The following is a 4,906-nucleotide window of genomic DNA, read 5'->3' on the forward strand; positions in this document are numbered from 1 at the left end:
AGGGGCGTGTGTAGCTAAGCTCTAGCTTGTCAAGGAAGCTTCTTAAAGAATTTTCTCAAGGAAACTTCTCAAGGAAGCTACCTAGGCTATAAATAGAAGCATGTGTAACACTTGTTGTAACTTTGATTAGTGAGAGTGTTATGACACACACTTCAAAGTTCAACTTCTCTCCCTTTTTTTCTCCTTCAATTTTGTGCCCCCCCGGCCCCCTCTCTCTCTCTCATTCTTTTCCTCCATCAAAGCTTCCTCTCTAAGTTTCTTATCCAAGGCACTCTCTTGGTGGTGAACCTTATCCTTCCGTGGCTTATTCCCTAGTGGATGGCGCCTCCTCTAACCTCTTCTCCTTTATCTTCTGCTGCATCTCCATGGTGGAAAATCACCATTGAAGGACCTCATTGAAGCTGAAAGATCCATCCTCCATAGAAGCTTTTCAAGCAAGCTTCCATCCAGTGTATATACAAATACACCTAGCCAGACCTTCCTTTTCCACTTAGGCATATAAAATGGCCTATGCCACTTCCTCTTGGTTAGATCATTACATAAATTCCTTAGATTTTTCATACATTATTCAGTTGTTTTAGCCATTTGTTACTCAATCATAGTCATAAAGGCATTTACAATACCAGCCAACTTGATACTTGAATACCACTTTGTAAATAATTCCCACCCAATAATGGTAGTAGATAAGAAGTAACTAAGTATTTTTAGCTATTTGAACATCAAGATGATGATGTGTATACAATAATGTTCTAATGACAATAAAAAATTTCTAAGAAAGATGAATCTTACAGCCTTGGAAAGTTAAAATGCTATCAACAAGCACGAATAGAATGAGAAGCATATAGGATGATTCTCATCAGTGGCAATTATTTTTAAAGGAAAGTAGGAGATTTAAATTGCGCATTCTTGAATCTAGGGAATTCACAATGAATCTACAAGCCATGCAGTAATACAAAAACACGATATCCTTAAACCATATTGTTTCTCTCCATTGAAACGGGGAGAATCACATTGCAGGTTGAGATTAAAATAGATAATGGTCTGTTCTATATAGTGGCTTGTCACATGTAGCGTGAGTTTATATGTGACTTATTATATTAAAAAAAAGAGAGGAAGGATCGGGACTAGAATGATTCATGCAACTGACATTTACGAAGGCCAGAAACTAGGATTTTTTTATCGGAAAATGTTTGTTTGTTATCTGTTAATAGAGATATGAAGGATTTTATTCACTTATGACTTATGTATTTATTATTTATAAAATCGTATAATGTAGTAGATAAGCAGAAGGTAAGATGCTTTAGGAAAACTACTCCTAAGTTCAAGTTGTTTATCTCAATAAAACAGGACAAGGTCTGACGACAAAAACTATTAACAGCAAGTGGTACTTCAATGAAATGCTATGGTAAGTGCCCTTCATTCATTAATAAAATTGTGAAACAACACCATATGTATCCACTACCACTATCCATCCATTAATACCCTGATCACAAAATTCTAAAGTAGATAACGAGAATGTTAGAGATGCAAGAAACAAATCAAACAATACCATTTTCCAACTCAATATATATAATTTGTCATTAGAGAATCGATAATTACATTAAGTAAGGAAAATATGCACATCAAGAAAATAGAAAAACCCATTACCCTAGTTTCAATAACTAAAAACCATATAGAAAATTGAGGTCTACATTTTTGTAAGTGGGAGATACAAAATCTGTATTGCCATGAGGAGCGAAAAGAAGAAAGTTTTAGAATAAATTCTATCTTTATTATACCGTGGTAACTTAATTCAAATTAACCAAAGAAAACTTGTTTAGCATCAATTGCTTAATGAAAACTCGCCCTATTATTGGGCATCAATTAGAAGTAGAACAATCTATCTAAAGTTACATAACCTTCCTTGCTTGTTTTTCACACCTACATATTGCATTGCTCCTCAAAATGAGATGAACCCCTCCAATTAATTTGTGCCAAAATGTGTAAGCCAGCACTCTGCCATGAATTGTTAGTACCAGAGGCAGAATTGCAACAACCCCAAAACTTCTTTCCCAAGGCCCATAATTGAGTGTTATTGTCATTTACATACAAGAACAAATGAATACATATCTCTCTCTATTTACAATACATAAGTCAATGATTAAAAATAACTCGTTCCCAGCCAAAGATTTCCTTCCCATCATACTATGTGTTGTGATCCTTACTAGGAGCGGATCGCTTGATATAGGTCACAGAGTTCTAGATGATGCCACTTCCAGAGAGGGAAGATAAGTCAGGGTAGACGCCACAAGGATTACCTTGATAAGTCCGATATTGGTTTAGTGAGGAACCCAGAGAGAAGTTCTCACAAAATTTTTATCAAATGCAAAAGTGATTCTATACATATCATGTATCTGAACGAAAAGATAGAAATAGACATGGGCCTTCAAAACAGTTTGGGCCAAAATTACAATGAAAAAAATTATAAATAAAAAAGAGCATATTTGGCATGGGCCTTGAAATTAGTTTGGGCCTTCAGCAACAATTAATATTCTTAGTAGTGCCTTTATCTCTGGGCCTTCGTCCTTCTCCACTTAGGCCTTATTAAGTATGTCTGCTACCATTTATTGGAGGGTATCCACTAACTATTTGGTCCTACTCCTGGTCATAGGTCCCTATATTTGGGCAGTTTTAGGATTCTCATCATTCCCTCCTTCTTGGAAAGCATTTGCCCTCAAATGTTCAGAAGCATCCCCTGCAACAAATAGAGTCAAGTCAGCAACATTAAATGAAGAACTTACTCCATACTCACCTGGAATATCGATCTTGTAAGCATTTTCATTGATCCTCTTTTGTACTTGGAAAGGTCCATCTTCTCTAGGTTGAAGTTTGGACTTCCTTTGTTTAGGGAACCTATCCTTCCTCATGTGTACCCAAAGCCAATCACTTGGTTCAAGTACCACTTCCTTCCTGTTCTTGTTGGCTTGCTTGGCATAGCCTTCATTCATCTTTGTAGTTTGAGCCTTCTCCTGCTCATGCAATCTCTTCACATACTCAACTTTAGCCTGTGCATCCTTATGCTTAAAATCAGGAATGTTAGGCAATGGTAACAAATCAAAAGGAGTCAAGGGATTAAAACTATACACTACTTCGAAAGTAGAGTTTTGTGTAGTGCTATGTACAACCCTATTGTATGCAAATTCAACATGAGGCAGACATTCTTCCCAATTTTTTATATTCTTTTTAATCACAGCTCTAAGAAGAGAAGACAAAGTTTTGTTTACTACCTCAGTTTGACCATCGATTTGAGGATGGCATGTGGTGGAAAAGAGAAGCTTTGTTCCAACCTTACCCCACAATGTTCTCCAAAAGTGACTAAGGAACTTGCTGTCTCAGTCTAAAATGATGCTTCTTGGTAGTCCGTGGAGACACACCACTTCCTTGAAAAATAAATCAGCAACATGAGTCTCTTGGGAATTGCTTTTGTAAGCTGGCCTGTTAGGCAATAAAGCTCCTGGAAGGAGATCAATTTAATGTTCTATGCCTCTTGAAGGTAGCAGTCCATGAGGAATCTCCTTGGGAAAGATATCTTTAAATTCCTGCAATAAGGGTTCAACACTAGGATAAACAAAAATAGTTAACTCATTAGAATTTTCAGTAGAAACTCTATTGTCTTTGTAGTATAGTAGATAGAGCGGTTCATGAGCAAGTAAGACGTTCCTCAATTCACTCGCCTTTGCTACACAATTAAATTTTCTTTCATGTGTATCACTCTTCTTTTACCTATTCCTCTTTCGTGTTTCACTCTTTTCTTTCTCTTGTTCTCTCTTTTATCTCATTTTGATTTGGTTATCACACACTTCTCTAGGGGATAGAGGTCTAAGAATAATTTTCTGGTCATGGTGCTGGAAAGAAATCTTGTTGGTGAAGCCATCATGCACTGCTTTGGTGTCATACTGCCATGGTCTTCCTAACAGTATATGAGTCGCCTCCATTGGAACCACGTCACACAATACCCTATCATTGTATCTTCCAATGGTGAGACACACCTCAACCTGCTGAGTCACCTTTATCTCTTCATCTTCACTAAGCCATTGAAGTTTGTATGGCCTAGGATGGAGCTGAGTATCCAAATTCAGTTTGGACACTAACTTGGAACTTACAACATTAGTACAGCTTCCTCCATCAATAATTAAATAGCAAAACTTACCATTAATAGTACATCTGGTGTGGAAAATATTTTCTCTTTCGGTGTCGTTCAGTGGCTGCATCTGACTTCCCAATAGCCTTCTCACCTTTAGCATATTACCTTGCATAGCTTCCTCCTCAAGCTCTTCCACCTCTTCTTCTTCACTGATTTCAGATTCACTGGTGATTTCTCCATCTTCCTTCATGATCATGGTCCTCTTGGTTGAACAGTCAAAAGCAATATGTCATCTGCCTAAGCATTTGAAGTATTTTATGTTTCTGGTACCTGTGTTGGATGATGAGGTAGAATTATGCTTGGTTTTTGCACTGTACACTGTTAGTCGGTGAATACGACTAACTTTTGTGTATAAAACTTGCATAGATTGTATCAAACTCTTCCAATTTATGGTTATTTTGTAGTGTTATAAGTATTTTTTGTTAAGTATAAGTAATAAACACTTAATACTTCCATTTTGTGTGTTTAATAATCATTTTCTCTCAATTTTAGGTTAATTAGGCAAGCTTTGAAAAGTGTTGTTTTTCACCTTCTCGCTAAGCCAATCTGCTGGCTTAGTGAGATTCTGCTAAGCACAACACTCATGGGCTAAGCGCGAGGTAGACTCTAGAAGAAGATGAGTTGTACAGGTTCGCTAAGCGCACCGTTTCAGTTCATCTGCTAAGTGAGAAAGGCACGCACTAAGCCGAAATTCACTAATGTGTGCTAAGCGGTCCATAATTG

Source organism: Glycine soja, chromosome 15 (genome assembly GCF_004193775.1).
Source record: "Glycine soja cultivar W05 chromosome 15, ASM419377v2, whole genome shotgun sequence".
In the NCBI taxonomy this organism is placed as follows: domain Eukaryota; kingdom Viridiplantae; phylum Streptophyta; class Magnoliopsida; order Fabales; family Fabaceae; genus Glycine; species Glycine soja.